The following is a 15,612-nucleotide window of genomic DNA, read 5'->3' as shown; positions in this document are numbered from 1 at the left end:
AACTTCCCTATTCTGTCTCTCAGGCAGGTCAGGAGGGGGTGAAACTCTTTTTATTGACATCCAGAATGAAACAAAAGTTTGGCTTGCCTGCTGGAGGTCTTCTTGCCGCTGCCCAGCATTGGCAATTCAAGCAGAAAGTGCCCCAGCTTTTGGCAGAGGGCTGCAGACCCAGCCACAGGTGGAGGGCTCTGTCTTCATACCACAGGGAAAGTGCAAACTTAATTTTAAAAAGCAGAAGGCAGCCCAGACCAGCATGGCTCAGTGGTTGAGCAACGACCTATGAACCAGAAGGTCATGGTTCAATTCCCAGTTAGAGCACATGCCTGGGTTGTGGACTTGATCCCCAGTGTGGAGCGTGTGGAGGCAGCCAATCAATGATTCTCTCTCATCATTGATGTTTCTATCCCTCTTTCTCTCTTCCCTCCTCTCTAAAATCAATGAAAAAATATACATTTTTTTTTTAAAAAAAAAGCAGAATGCAAACCTGTCCTGAGCGGGGGAGAGAGGAGGGGGGGACTTTTTTTCCTGCTTTCAAATTTTTATGAGGTGAATTGCAAACAATAGCAGAGTCTGTCTCTATTGTGCCCAGAAGGCAAAAATACTTGGTAAGACTCAGGTAAGGTCACATTAATCACTAAGGTACAGTGGAATTCACAGAGCAGTCCCCATTACAGCCACAGAAATAAATATTTAACTTCATTACCCCATCCAGAAAAACCAATCTGATGTTAGTTGCACTGTTTTTGGATTACCAAAAGACAAAAGAGCGCATTTCCAAGTTAAAAGTGAGAAATATGGAAGATGCCATTTTAAATAATTTCATTCATAATAGTTCCTATCTCAGAAGTCACTTTATTCAGGATAAATTTCCATTTTGACATTTAAGGCCTAAAGGAAGGAAATTCAAGCAAAACCCACTTAACCAAGTATGGAATTATCAGTGGGAAAGTACTATTCCCTCTCTACCCCTTCTTATTCCAACAATTCTCCCCACCCCATGCACAGTTTCGCTTTCCATAGTTTCAATTACAGTGGTCAACCACAGTCTGAAAATATTAAATGGAAAATTACAGAAATAAACAATTCATAAGTTTTAAATTGTGCACTGTTCTCAGTAGTGTGATGAAACCTTGCACTGTCCCCCTCATCCTGCCCAGGACATGAATCATCCCTTTGTCCAGCATATCCACACTGTATACACTACCCGCCCATTAGTCACTTAGTAGCTGTCTCGGTTATCAGATCAGTCATCAAAGAGAAAGAGACCACAGTCACATAACTTTTATTATAATATACTAGAGGCCTGGTACACGAAATTCATGCACGGGTAGGGTCCCTAAAGGCCAATCTGTGAGGCGACAGCAGGGTGATCTGGCGGGTGCCCACTGGCACCCGCCTTGGCCAGCCTGGCACTGCCTGCTTGCCGGCCCCGCCCCCCACCACTGCTGCCGGTCACCTCTCTCTGTGAGGTGACCAGTGAGGTGATCGCGGAACCCCACTGGCACCCACCTTGGCTGGCCTGGCGCCTGTGGGCTGGGGGGAGCTCCTACATTGAGCATCTGCCCCCTGGTGGTCAGTGCACATCAAAGCGACCAGTTGTTCTGCCAGTCGTTCTGTCATTCAGTCAATTTGCATATTAGGCTCTTATTATATAGGATTGTTATAATCGTTCTATTTTATTATTAGTTATTGCTGTTAATCTCTTACTGTGCCTAAGTTATAAATTAAACTTTATCAGAGATATGTATGTATAGGAAAAACATAGTGTGTGTGTGTGTGTGTGTGTGTGTGTGTGTGTGTGTGTGTATATATATATGGTTCAGTACTCTCTACAGTTTTAGGCATCCATAGGGGTCCTGGAATGTATTGTCCACAGATAAAGAAGAATACTGTAATCTGATTTTCTAGACTATGTGAGGGGAAGGGACAAGTCAAATATGAAAGTCAGTTTTAATTATTCAAACACAGAGTTAACTTGTATTAAATGATGCATGAGAATTTTTACTGTTTGCCTATAATGCCTTATTCTTGTTTAGCTTTAGAATACTTACAAGATTAACCACCTCTGAGAGACAGTAATATAGTCATTAAGGATATGTGCTTTTGAGCTAGTGAGTTCTGGATTCAAATCCCAACTCTACTACTTAACTGCCATGCAATTTACCTCTAAGCCTTAGTTTTCTCATCAGTAAAATGGGGATAATAATAAAAAGCTCATGTTATCTGAGTGGGGGGGGGGGGTAATGGGGGGTAATGTGGGGATAAGGACACATATGCAATAACTTAATCAATAAAACAATTAAATTTTTTTAAAAGTTCATGTTATCATTCTAACAAAAAATAAGACAGGGGATATCAATGCACTTGGCACAGCACTAGGCACAGAGTAAAAGGTCAATAATGGCACATACTGCTACCACTGCTGCTTCTGGCCAAACTTAACAAAACATAATGATGAATGACAAGCCTTCCCAAGCCCTGAGAATCTAAGATTCCAGTTGCTGTCTCCCAGAAGAATAGCCTTTTCCTTTTTCCATGTGCCAGGACTAGAGATTGATACACATATACCTGACAATAGATAATATACTGTAGGGTAACACTATGATGAACATTTACTGGGAGAGAAACCAAGATGGCAGCATAGGTAAATACCGGAAATTGCTGCCTTGCACAACCACTTCAAAAATACAACTAAAAGACAAAACGGACATCATCCAGAACCACAGGAAGGCTGGCTGAGTGGAAATTCTACAACTAGAAGGAAAGAGAAAAGCATACTGAGACTCAGAGGAGGTGCAGAAGTAAAGTGTAGAGGTACAGAGGCACACGCCGAAAGGGCTGGCAACTGAGGACACGGCACACATGGAAAGGGCTAGCGGCTGAGGACGCGGTGCACGTGGAAAGGGCTGGCAGCTCAGTACGCAGTGCACGTGGAAAGAGCTGGCGGCTGAGGACGCGGCACACGTGGAAAAGGCTGGCAGTTGAGGACGCGGCGCACGTGGAAAGGGCTGGCAGCTGAGGACACAGTTGTCTTTTTCAATCGGGAGGGAGTCTCAAGCCCCCAACTGCTCTGAACTGCAGTTCCAGGTGAGTCTCTGGGGACCCTGACTCATACAGGGAGAAACTGGACTGCCTGGCGTCAGGCAGAACTCGAGGGCGGCTTTCTCTCAGAGGTGCTTACAGCGATTACCGGGGACACTGAGACCCAGGGCCTCTTAGGGTAGGACTGGGGAGCAGCCATAACTGCTTGCTCTGCTCTGTTGATCCCGAGACCCCGCCCCACCCAAGCTGTGCACAGAGGCTTTTGCATATGAAAGGCCTGGCCCTTTGTAACCTGAAAATTACCTAACAAACTGCAGCTGGGTCAGAGAGACCCAGAACTAACAAAAGAAGGCCCAAGGCCCCACAGCAGCTTGCATTGCTTCATAGCTGGGCCTCATCTAGGCACCTCCAAACCCCAAACAAAGAAGAGGAATCTCTCCATAGCTCCTGCTGGGTAGCCTCAGGCAGAGGCTAAGTTAGCACCTCCTTAGAGATCCAAGAGCCAGTGTACCCAGTGGTCAGAGTGGAACCATCCAGATTACAACTCCTCAGATCCATAAGGGACACATTCACGGGGCAGACTCAGTGAGCACCAAAGCCCCGCTAAGCAAGTCCTGTCCCATAAGGGTGTTTCCAGCACAGAAGTTCTCCCACTGTAGACACAGCTGATTCTCACAGCCAATGGGCCTGGAGGTCAACTCCTCCCAGTGATACCTACAACAAGCAAGGCTTAACTACAACAAGACTGTGCACAAAGCCCACAAAGGGGTGCACCAAGAGTGTCCACCTCAGTTAATTGGGGAGGCTGAGCCACTGGGCCCTATAGGACACCTAACACAGAAAGCCACTCTATCAACACAGGAAAGCATAAAAAATGCGGAGACAAAGAAACAAGTCACAAATGACAGGAATGGATAAAAGCAAACTATTGGATATAGAGTTCAAAACCACACTTTTAAGCTTTTTCAAGAATTTTCTAGAAACCACCGATAAATTTAGTGAGGCCCTCAAGAAATCTAGTGAGACCGCCGATAAATGTAATGAGACCCTCAAGAAATCTAGTGAGACCCTCGAGGTTATGAAAAAGGACCAACTAGAAATTAAGCATACACTGACTAAAATAAAGGATATTATGCAGAGTTCCAACAACAGACTAGAGGATCACAAGAATCAAGTCAAAGATTTGAAATACGAAGAAGCAAAAATCACCCAACCAGAAAAACAAAAAGGAAAAAGAATCCAAAAATATGAAGATAGTGTAAGGAGCCTCTGGGACAACTTCAAGTGTACCAACATCTGAATTATGGGGGTGCCAGAAGACGAGAGAGAGCAAGATATTGAAAACCTATTTGAAGAAATAATGACAGAAAACTTCCCCTACCTGGTGAAAGAAATAGACTTACAAGTCTAGGAAGCGCAGAGAACCCCAAACAAAAGGAATCCAAAGAGGACCACACCAAGACACATCATAATTAAAATGCCAAGGGCAAAAGACAAAGAGAGAATCTTAAAAGCAGCAAGAGAAAAACAATCAGTTACCTACAAGGGAGTACCCATACGACTGTCAGCTGATTTCTCAACAGAAACTATGCAGGCCAGAAGGGAGTGGCAAGAAATATTCAAAGTGATGAATGCCAAGAACCTACAACCAAGATTACTTTATCCAGCAAAGCTATCATTCAGAATTGAAGTCAGATAAAGAGCTTCACAGATAAGGAAAAGCTAAAGGAGTTCATCACCACCAAACCTGTATTATATGAAATGCTGAAAGGTATCCTTTAAGAAGAGGAAGAAGAAAAAGGTAAAGATACAAATTATGAACAACAAATACACATCTATCAACAAGTGAATCTAAAAATCAAGGGAATACATAATCTGATGAACAGAATGAACTGGTGATTATAATAGAATCAGGGACATAGAAAGGGAATGGACTGGCTATTCTTGGGGGGGGGAAGGGGTGAGGGGGATGCAGGAAGAGACTGGACAAAAACCACACACCTATGAATGAGGACAGTGGGTGGGGAGTAAGGGAGGAGGGTGGGGTGGGAACTGGGTAGAGGGGAGTTGTGGGGGGAAAAAAGAGGAACAAATGTAATAATCTGAACAATAAAGATTTAATTAAAGAAAAAATAAAAATATTTTAAAAAAAGAAGAGAAAGAAGAAGAAAAAGGTAAAGATACAAATTATGAATAACAAATACACATCTATCAACAAGTGAATCTAAAAATCAAGTGAATAAATAATCTGATGAACAGAATACACTGGTGAATTTAATAAAATCAGGGGCATAGAAAGGGAGTGGACTGACTATTCTCGGGGGAGGGGAGGGGAATTGGGGGTGTGGGAAGAGACTGCACAAAAATTGTACACCTATGGATGAGAACAGTGGGTGGTGGGGGTAAGGGCAGAGGGTGCGGTGGGAATCGGGTGGAGGGGAGCTATGGGGGGAAAAAAGAGGAACAACTGTAATAATCTGAACAATAAAGATTTAATTTAAAAAAAATTAAAAAAATAAATAGAAAAATTTAAAAAAAAAAATTTACTGGGGAAAACAGCTTAATGACAACAAGTGAGATGGACAGTCAGTCACTGCGCAACTCCTTAAACCCCTGTGGCCACAGTTTCTTTGAACCATGTTATCCTAAAAGGTCCAAAGTGATACTTAGAATCCCTTACCTTTTCCCAAGCGCCAAATGGATCAAATGGATGATTTTAACATGGTCAGTCAGAAGTGCTCCTCAAATCTTGGACTACAAGTAAGCATACTAGCAAAATCTATTTCATCACAGATATGACTTAAAACAGAACACCCATAAACAATGTAAAAAGGGAGGCTCATCCAAAGACCCTCTAACTTTGTATTTTCCTAAGCTTTATATAATTCCCTCAACCATCATCTAATATTTGCATTTAATAAAATATCACAAAACCATTTACATAAGATTTACTCCTAATAAACCATTTACACAAGATTTACTCCTAATTCTTGCTTAGGGAAAGAACACAAACTACTCTTGGAACAAGGAGGCTATTCCATAACCCTTCTTCCATATAACGAAACCAAATAATCCCCAAAATATTTATTTTAAATCCACTAATTAAAAACATCCTGAACAATACACATCCAAATTAAAGAATTTCTGTAAAAGAATGAGTGGGTAGGAGAGAAGAAAAGCAAAACCTCATAGGAGAATTCTGATTATCTGAAACATAATAAAGAAAGAATATGACTCAACAGCAAGCTTAGCAGATGGTGAACAGCATCTGTCCCTTCTTGCTAAGATTTTTTACCGTCCTTGCTACTTATTACCAGGATGCCAGTTGGAATCTAAAGGCCCTGAACTAGCTAAAAGTACAGGCTCTCTAAAACCATTCCATAAAGTTCTAATCACTATGTTATACACCTGAAACTAATATAATATTGTATATCAACTGTAATCAAAAAATAAAAAATTATTTTTTAAAAAAGAAGCTGAAAACAGCCCAAGGCAGAAGAGACATCACTAATTATCCAGTAAGAATTTACAGAATAGGACTGAAAAAATGGGCAAAATAAAGTAGAAATCAATAACAGTTTATAAGAATTCAAAAATCTAGAAAACAAAGTAAATTTAATATATAGACAATTATTATAAGAGAACCAAAATTCCCAGAAAAATTAGAAATGTAAGTCAAGAAAATTTTCCAGAAATAAGAGATTTTAATCTATAGATGGTAAGAATTCAACCATTATATACAACCATTAAAGAAGAAGAAGAAAAAAATCCTTTGAAGAAAAAAAAAAAAAAGATCAATTAACCTCTAAGGATAAAAAGAATCTGATTGACTTCAACCTTCCACACAGTAACTTCAAAATAGAAGTCAGATGAGCAATGCTTATCAAGATTTTAGGAAACGAAAGTGCAAAAAAATATTTATACCTAGCTAAATTGAAGTGTTTAAAATTAATGCAAGAGACATAAAATTTTTAATGCAGCTGTAACCAGTTTGGCTCAGTGGATAGAGCGTCGGCCTGCGGACTGAAGCGTCCCAGGTTCGATTCCGGTCAAGGGCATGTACCTTGGCTGCGGGCACATCCCCAGTGGGGGGTGTGCAGGAGGCAGCTGATCGATGTTTCTCGCTCATCGATGTTTCTAACTCTCTATCCCTCTCCCTTCCTCTCTGTAAAAAAATCAATAAAATATATTTTAAAAAAATTTTTTAATGCAGTAATTCAGGGAATAATTCCCATTCATCCTTCTTGAGGAAACTTTTATTTAAAAAGGATGAAATATAAATAACTAAGAGATGAATAGAGAAACCATACCAAATGTATTGGCAGTGGGCAATAAATTCACTCAGCTCTAGAAATATATTTAAAACAATTGTGGGGGTTATAGACACAGAATGAAATGCAAGTTAATAAACTATTAAAAGGGTTGAAGGAAAATGGGGAAGAAATAAGGTAGATGAAAGTTTTAAAAATCTTGAAAGCTGAGATCAATTGTTACAGACGTATGTATATTTAAAGGTATGAAATATAAGTACTAAAAATAATATGAACTAAAATGATCTGGTGAAGGGAAACTAGAAGTATAATTCTGATATTGCTTAGTGGGAGACCACTATATAAAGAAATGTTATCTAAATGCCATCTAAAGAAATAGAGGATTAAATTTGCCATGTAAAATTATAGGTATAATAGTATCCAAGAACCAAAACAAAAATAAAAACATTCACAATTAAGTAAAGAAAAACATAATTAAAATGAAGCAAAGAAAACACAATTCATATTATGATTTAAATTATGGGAGGAAAAAGTTTATTGGTTTTCTAAGACCAAACATCTTTCCAATCAATAAACTAAAAAACCTAAACCCAACCAATTAAAAGAAAACTTTACAATGCATCTCAAAGCAAACCTCAACCACTAAAAATAAAAGGACACAGGAAAAAGTGGAAAAAAATGTTTTAAGAAATCATAAGGGTAATTTATAGTTATAAAGTATATCTACAATGAAGATTGAATAATTGTGAATATCTATACTACAAATAGCATCAAAAATCAAGAGGCAGGCCCTGGTCATATGGTTCAGTTGTTTGGAGCATCCTCCTGTACAGCATAAGGTGAAGGGTTCAATTCCTAGGCAGGGCACATACCCAGGTTACAGGTTCTATCCTTGGTCCAGGCACGTGTGAAAGGCAACCGATAGATGCTTCCTCTCTCTGAGATCAATAAAATAATAATAATAACAAATAAAAATAAAGTACAGCAGTTCTTTTTCTTTAAAAAATCAATGAGGCAGAAATTACAGAAATATAGGATAAATAGAAACATGTGTAGTTAGATACTTTAATTCACATCTCTTAATCCATGGCAGATTAAGCAAACAAAAGTAAGGATATGGACTACTTAAAAACACATAGTTTAAAAGGTAGAACTAATTGATATATTTTAAACTCTACAACTTTATAGCTTTTTATTTTTACACTAGGGGCCCGGTGCACGGAATTCGTGCACCGTGTGTGTGTGTGTGTGTGTGTGTGTGTGTGTGGTGTCCCTCAGCCCAGCCTGCCCCCTCTCACATACTGGGAGCCCTCAGGCGTTGACCCCCATCACCCTCCAATCGCAGGATCGGCCCCTTGCCCAGGCCTGACGCCTCTGACAGAGGTGTCAGGCCTGGGCAGGGGACCTTCATTTCCCCCATCACTGGTTCTGCCCCCAGCCCAGTCCTGATGCCTCTGGCCCAGGCATCAGGCCTGGGCAGGGGACCCCCAGACCCCTCCGATTGCTGGCTCTGCCCCTTGCCCAGGCCTGATGCCTCAGCCAGAGGCGTAGACCCCCATCACCCTCTGATCACCTGATCGGCCCCTTGCCCAGGCCTGACGCCTCCGCCAGAGGTGTCAGGCTTGGACAGGGGACCCCCATCTCCCCCCAATCACTGGCTCTGGCCCCCGCCCAGGCCTGAGGCCTCTGGCCCAGGAATCACGCCTGGGCAGGGGACCCCCATCTCCCTCTGATTGCTAGCTCCACCCCCCGCCCAAGCCTGACACCTCTGACCCAGGCTTCAGGCCTGGGCAAGGGGACCATCATATCCCCCCAATCCCCGGCTCCGCCCCCCGCCCAGGCCTGATGCCTCAGCCAGAGGAGTTGACCCTCATCACCCTCCGATCAATCACCAGATCGGCCCCTTGACCAGGCCTGAGGCCTCTGGCAGAGGTGTCAGGCCTGGGCAGGGGACCCCCAGCTCCCCGCGGTTGCAGGCTCCGCCCCTGCCCAGGCCTAACACCTCTAGCTGAGGCGTCTGGCTCGGGCAGCGGGGACCCGCAGCTGCAGCGGCCCCGCGATCGTGGGCTCCGCTTTAGGCCCAGGCAAGGGACCCGTAGCTCCCGGGACTGCCAGCTTCGACCGTGCCCAGCTCCCATCGCTGGCTCCACCCCTACTTCCTGCTATCACTGGCCAGGGCGGAAAAGGCACCTGATTCTCCGATCATGGCTGGGGGGCAGGGCAAAGGCGGCCCCAGGGCCACCTTTGCCCTGCCCCACAGCTCTTAGCTACCCCCTGGGTTTCCGATCACTGTCAGTGGCAGGGGGCTTCTTCCTGCTTTCCCTTTCGCCTCCCTGCATTGTGCCTACATATGCAAATTAACCGCCATCTTGTTGGCAGTTAACTGCCAATCTTAGTTGGCAGTTAACTGCCAATCATAGTTGGCAGTTAATTTGCATATAGCCCTGATTAGCCAATGAAAAGGGTATCGTCATACGCCAATTACCATTTTTCTCTTTTATTAGTTTAGATCATCTGTCCGTCATTCTTCCACACAGTAACTTCAAAATAGAAGTCAGATGAGCAATGCTTATCAAGATTTTAGGAAACTTTATTCAGTACTAGAGGCCCAGTGCACAAAATGCATGCACTCGGGTGCTGGGGGGAGGGTCTCTCAGCCCAGCCTGTGCCCTCTCACAGCCTGGTACCCCTCGGGGGATGTCCACCTGCTCCCCAAGGGACCAGGACTAAGCTGGCAGTGAGACATCCCTCTGGCAGCCCGGGAGCCCTTGGGGAGATGTCCACCTGCCAGCTTAGGCCCACTCCCCAGGGGATCAGGCCTAAGCTGGCAGTCAGACATCCCTCTGGCAGCCTGGGAGCCCTCGGGGGATGTCCGCCTGCCAGCTTAGGCCCAGTCCCCGGGGAGCAGGCCTAAGCTGTAGTTGGACATCCTTAGCGCTGCTGAGGAGGCAGGAGAGGCTCCCGCTACTGCCGCTGCGCTTGCATCGGTCAGCTTGGCTTGTGGCTGAGCAAAGCACCCCCTGTGAAAGCACACTAACCACCAGGGGGCAGCTCCTGCATTGAGTGTCTTCCCCCTGGTGGTCAGTGCACGTCATAGCGACTAGTCGTTCCTGGTCGTTCCGTCATTAGGGTCAATTTGCATATTGCCCTTTTATTATATAGAACTAGAGGCCCGGTGCACAAAAATTTGTGCACTCGGGGGAGCCCTCAGCCTGGCCTGTGCCCTCTCGCAGTCTGGGACCCCTCCAGGGATGACCACCTGCTGGCTTAGGCCTGCTCCCCAGGGGATTGGGCCTAAGATGGCAATCAGACATCCCTCTGGCAGCCTAGCAGCCCTCAGGGGATGTCCACTTGCCAGCGGGGAGCAGGCCTAAACTGCAGTCAGACATCCTTAGCACCGCTGAGGAGGCAGAAGAGGCTGCCACCACCACCGCTGTATTGGCAGCCATCAGCCTGGCTTGTGGCTGAGCAGAGCTCCTCCCATGTGAGAGCGCCCTGACCACCAGAGGGCAGCACCTGCATTGAGCGTCTGCCCCCTGGTGGTCAGTGTGTGTCATGGTGACCGGTCATTCCCAGTCCTTCTGCTGTTAGGGTCAGTTTGCATATTACCCTTTTACTATATAGGATGGAGGCCTGGTGCATGGGCGGGGGCCGGCTGGTTTGCCCTGAAGGGTGTCCCGGATCAGGGTGGGGGTCCCACTTGGGTGCCTGGCCAGCCTGGGTGAGGGGATGATGGCTGTTTGCAGCTTGTCACACCCCCTTCAGGGTGGGGGTCCCCACTGGGGTGCCTGGCCAGTCTGGGTGAGGGGCTAAGGGCAGTTTTCAGGCTGGCGGGTGACTGAAGCTCCCAACCTCTCCTTTTTTTCTTTTTTTTTTTATTCTGGGATTTACCTTCTATGGCTGTCACTGGAACTGAGAGCTGGCTTTAGCTCTGAGACTCGGCTCCAGCTCTGAGACCTCGGCTGCTGAAAGCAGGTATCTGGGATTTATTTACCTTCTATAATTGAAACACTGTTGCAACTCCAGCTCTGAGGCCCGGCTGGCTTAAAGCATGTTTCTGGGGGTTTTTTAGCTTCTATAATTGCAACATTGTTTCTTAGAGTGCAGCTCAGAGGCTGGCAGCGGCAGGCGGGGAACCTTGGCTACTTCCATCACTGGAGCAAGCAAACCTCCTGTTCGCTTCAGCTGCCTGGCTGCTGGCCGCCATCTTGGTTGGCAGTTAATTTGCATATCTCGTTGATTAGCCAATGGGAAGGGTAGCGAAGTTACGGTTAATTACCATGTTTCTCTATTATTAGATAGGATTATGTAATAATTTTCATGTTACTTAACAAGTAATTATTTTCATACTATACTTTCATACTTAACAAGTAATTATTTTCATACTGATTTTAAAGATTTTTCTCTCCATTATATACTCTCTCGCTCTTATTTTTAATCCTCACCTGAGGACATGCTTATTGATTTTAGAAAGAGAGAAAGGGGGAGAGAAACATCAATGTGAGAGACAAACATTGATCAGTTGCCTCCAGCATGTGCCCCAACCGGGTATCAAACCCACAACCTTTCAGAGTACAGGACGATGCTCCAACCGAGCCAACCAGCCAGGGCTATATACTTTTCCAATTAAGTATTTTTGTTAATGAGACTTCGGATGAACAAAATGGAATCCAGAATAGCCAGAGAACTGACTTTGCTTGAATTCCAATCACTCAAAAAATGCCCATGTCAACTTGATTAATGATACCAGACAATGGGAGCACTTCTACTAGTCTGCTCTTTCTTCTCATAACTTGCTACTTTCATATCCTGGATTCAAACTGTTTGTTATGACATTCCAGATAAAATAACCACTGAATGTTGTGTTCTTAGTCCTAAAAGGGTTAGATATTTGGTCAAGTGACTACATTTAGTTCTGGTAGATTATCTTAGTTACATGGTACATACTTATTGGAGCTCACAAAACAGGCCTATATATAGTTTGGTGAAGCCTAATTTGCCAGCGGTTTGATCAGCAAGTCACTAGCATTGTGCACCATCATCATCCTTTCCTTTTCAACTTCATTGAGTAATTAGCAAATTCATTGAAGGATTCAGAGTACTGAAAACTGAAAGTCTAAGAAAAGGGTATATGATCATGGGTAGGTGCTGGTGAGAACCCTCTTCCAGATTGCATACAGCCAACTTCTTGTTATATCCCCACCTGACAGAAAGAAAGAATATAGCTTTTAAAATATCCATCAAATATCCATATGATGGATAATATCCATCTATAGAACGTGAACATATATTAGCCCACACAAAAAAATCGCAATAAATTCCAAAAAGTAGAAATAGTACTGACAACATCTACACTAATAAAAGGGAAACATGCAAACTGGTGTCACTCCTCTACGCCCACCAGCCAATCAGAGCAACTATGCAAATTAACCCAACAAAGATGGCAGTTAATTTGCATACGCAGGCGCGGAGCGAAGACTGAAGGCTCCGGCCAGAGGGAAGACTGAAGACTGAAGACTGAAGAGGCTTGGCTTCTCCACTGCGGCCACAGCCGAGAAGCCAAGCCTCGTTGCGGCCACAGCGGAGAAGCCAAGCCTTGCTGAGGCCACAGCAGAGAAGCCAAGCCTCACTGCGGCCAGACCAAAGGCCTGGGTCCCTGGTGCTGGAGGAAAACCGGTGCCAGCAGCCAGGGGAAGGAAGGCCTATTGCGTGAATCTTCGTGCAATGGGCTTCTAGTTCAATAATAAAAATATTAACAGTCCTGGCCAGTGTGGCTCAGTTGGTTAGAGCAGTGGTCGGCAAACTCATTAGTCAACAGAGCCAAATATCAACAGTACAACGATTGAAATTTCTTTTGAGAGCCAAATTTTTAAAATTTAACTATATAGGTAGGTATATTGTTATTAACTTAATTAGGGTACTCCTAAGCTGGCCTTTGCTAAAAACTTCCTCAATCTGATTGAGGTATGTTCGCTGAGGTAGACCCCTTCCAACTCTCCCATCCACACTTGTCTTGTATACTTGTTTCAGATAGACGAGTGTGGATAGGAGAGTTGGAAGGGGTCGACCTCAGCGAATGTACCTCAAAACAATGTACCTCCCCGCGCTGCGTATCCCATGGCCCGCCTGCGCCATGTCTCCCGTCACCCGACCGACCGACACCCCCCACTTCACCCAATGCCACTTCTTCAAAATAGACTCTCCCAGGCCGAAAACCGACTTCTGCACATGGGCCACAAAGTTTCAATCGCACTGTACATGCGCGCCTGCACGTGGTATTTTTTGGAAGAGCCACACTCAAGGGGCCAAAGAGCTGCATGTGGCTCGCAAGCCACGGTTTGCCGACCACTGGGTTAGAGCATCATCCCCTGCACCAAAAGATCATAGGTCCAATTCATGGTCAGGACACATACCCAGGTTGCAGGTTTAATCCCCAGTCAGGGCATGTATAGGAGGCAACTGATCGATGTCTCTTTCTCTTTCTTTTCTCTCCCTCTCTCTCTCTCTTTTTCTCTCTCTCTCTCCCCCCCCTTCCTCAGGGCATGTACAGTAGGCAACTGATCGATGCTTCTTTCTCTTTCTCTCTCTCTCTCTCTCTCTCTCTCTCTCTCTCTCTCTCTCCCCCCCTCCCTCCCTCCCCCTTCCTCTCTCTCTAAAATTAATGAAAAATATATCCTCAGGTGAGGATGAACAAACAAACAAACTACAACCCAAAAGTTACAAAAAGTATTACATGGAAATTTTTTTAAATCCTTCTTTTAAAAATCTTGAGTCAAAAAAAAACAAAAATCTTAAGTCAAAGAAGACATTAAAACTAAAATAAAAATGAATGTAATAAGTACTACATATAGGGATACATCTAAAGCAATAATCAGAGTAAATATTTTAAGTACTTAAATACCTTAATGAACACAATTGAATAAAAATAAATATATTGCCCTGCCAGTATAAGTCAGTGGTTGAATGTCTACCCATGAATCAAGAGGTCATTGGTTCAATTCCTGGTCAGAGGACATGCCTGGGTTTCTGGCTAGGCCTCAGTTCCCAGTGGGTGGTGGGCAGGAGATGGCTGATTGATGATTCTCACTCATCATTGATGTTTCTATCTCCCTCTCCCTCTCCCTTCCTCTCTCTCTAAAATCAATAAAAACATACTTTTTTAAATATATAAATAAATATACTAAGCACCCAATCAAGAAGGTAAAAAAATAACAACAAAATAAATTTAAGGGGAACAGGAAAGAATATAAATAAAAAGAAAAGTAGATATAAATGAATTAGAAATGAGAAAAACAATAAAACTAATAAATCAAAATGCTGTATCTGAAAAAATTATACAATAGAAAATAGGTTACTCCATCAAAAACAAAGACAATGAGAGCACAGGTAAACAAAAGAGGAAATGACAACAGGGAAGTAACTACAGATAAAAGAGATTTTAAAACATACAAAAAGTTTTTAGGCAAATACAAAGTTAACTCAAATTTTATAACATAGGTAAAATAGTTCTCTGAGAAATAAAAATTATCAAAACTGACCCCAGAAGAGAACAATATCTAAACAATTAAACAACTATAAAAGAGAAATGTGTCTAAGAGTAACACCAAAAAGTTAGTTCCCAATCATTTCACAGAGGAATTCTAAAAAACCTTAACTTCTAATACTAAACTGTTCCAGAGCATAGAAAAAGAACATTTCCAAGTTATTTTTATACACTATCATAACACTGTCTCCAAGTTCCCACAGAGATAGCATATAATAATGAAAATGTAGATTGATCTCATATTTATTAAAATCTTAATAAACAAAACCTAGCAAAACACTGAAAGAACAAAACACCATGAACAAATAGGATTTATTCTGAGAATGCAAGGATGGTTCAATATTAGGTAATATATTGACATAATTTATCATATTAATCAAAAATTCATATGACTTCTGAAAAGATACTTAATAAATTCAATATTTATTATATATTAAAATTCTTTTAAAAAAATTTTTGTTTTAGAGAGAGAGAAGTGGGGGTGGGGGGTGGGGGGAGAGAGAAACATCACTTTGTTGTTCCAGTTATTTATGCATCATTGGTTTCTTCTTGTATGTGACCTGACCAGAAATTGAACCCACAACCTTGGTATATCAGGACAACACTCTAACCAACCCAGCCAAGCCCTATATTAAAATTCTTAATGAAATAAGAATATATGAACCCCTTTTTAAATGATTAGAATATATTCTTAATATCATTCTTAATAAGAAAACACTAGAATTCACATTAAAGTCAAGAATAAAACAAAGAAGT

General features: G+C 43.0%; 1 protein-coding gene across 6 annotated transcripts in view; it reads right to left on the bottom strand.

Moving 5' to 3' along the window:
* Positions 1-15,612, bottom strand: part of PCBD2 (pterin-4 alpha-carbinolamine dehydratase 2) — a 61,636-nt gene that overhangs the window by 1,981 nt on the left and 44,043 nt on the right. The gene's annotated exons all lie outside the window — the stretch shown is intronic.

Source organism: Myotis daubentonii, chromosome 5 (assembly GCF_963259705.1).
Source record: "Myotis daubentonii chromosome 5, mMyoDau2.1, whole genome shotgun sequence".
Classification (NCBI taxonomy): Eukaryota; Metazoa; Chordata; class Mammalia; order Chiroptera; family Vespertilionidae; genus Myotis; species Myotis daubentonii.
This window is presented reverse-complemented; position numbering and strand designations above follow the sequence as displayed.